This window comes from Cyprinodon variegatus, unplaced genomic scaffold (assembly GCF_000732505.1).
Source record: "Cyprinodon variegatus isolate N-32 unplaced genomic scaffold, C_variegatus-1.0 Scaffold1321, whole genome shotgun sequence".
NCBI lineage: Eukaryota > Metazoa > Chordata > Actinopteri > Cyprinodontiformes > Cyprinodontidae > Cyprinodon > Cyprinodon variegatus.
The window spans coordinates 3,796-4,453 of record NW_015151774.1 but is presented as its reverse complement, the minus strand read 5'-3'; positions in this window follow the sequence as shown (position 1 = coordinate 4,453).

Here is a 658-nt window from a genome sequence, read left to right as displayed (position 1 = left end):
AAGAGCTTACTGAGAATTTGGGATTCTGCTTTGCAGGATAACCCTGAAGAGAACAGCCTGTTTCCAGACAACAGAAAAAAGTATGATGGCATTCAGCTCTCCCAAACATGGAGGGGGGACATGAATTTATTTACATAAAGATTTTGATCAATAAAATGTCCAATCATCCAATGATGACAATATACTGTAATGCCTCAATTATATTTTCACGAACGTTTTTTTAAAATGGCTAGAGATCATAATGCATCAAACCCAAGAGGAATTAAAACACAATTAAATATTTGTAAGATATTAATGTAATATTCAGTATTATTAACTCATTTACATATACCGTAATCCACTAACCAAGAGCAAGTTTAATGATAATTTAGTGCAGATATACATACATACACTGAGATATATTACTAACACAACTAGAAACAATCTGTAAAAATTGTGCATAAAACATCACATCACAGCACTGTCTGGTTTCAGTATTAGGTTTAGCAGAACTGGGTGGGATTCTCTGTGAAATGCAGTGAACCAGAGGAACGACTCTGGACTCCTGAACCTCAGAAGGAGCAGATCAAACACTGACAGCTGATCCAGTTTCTGCAAAGCTCAAACCTAGAAAATAAACCCCTGGTGGCTTTAACTGCAAACTGTCCTAATTAAAAAG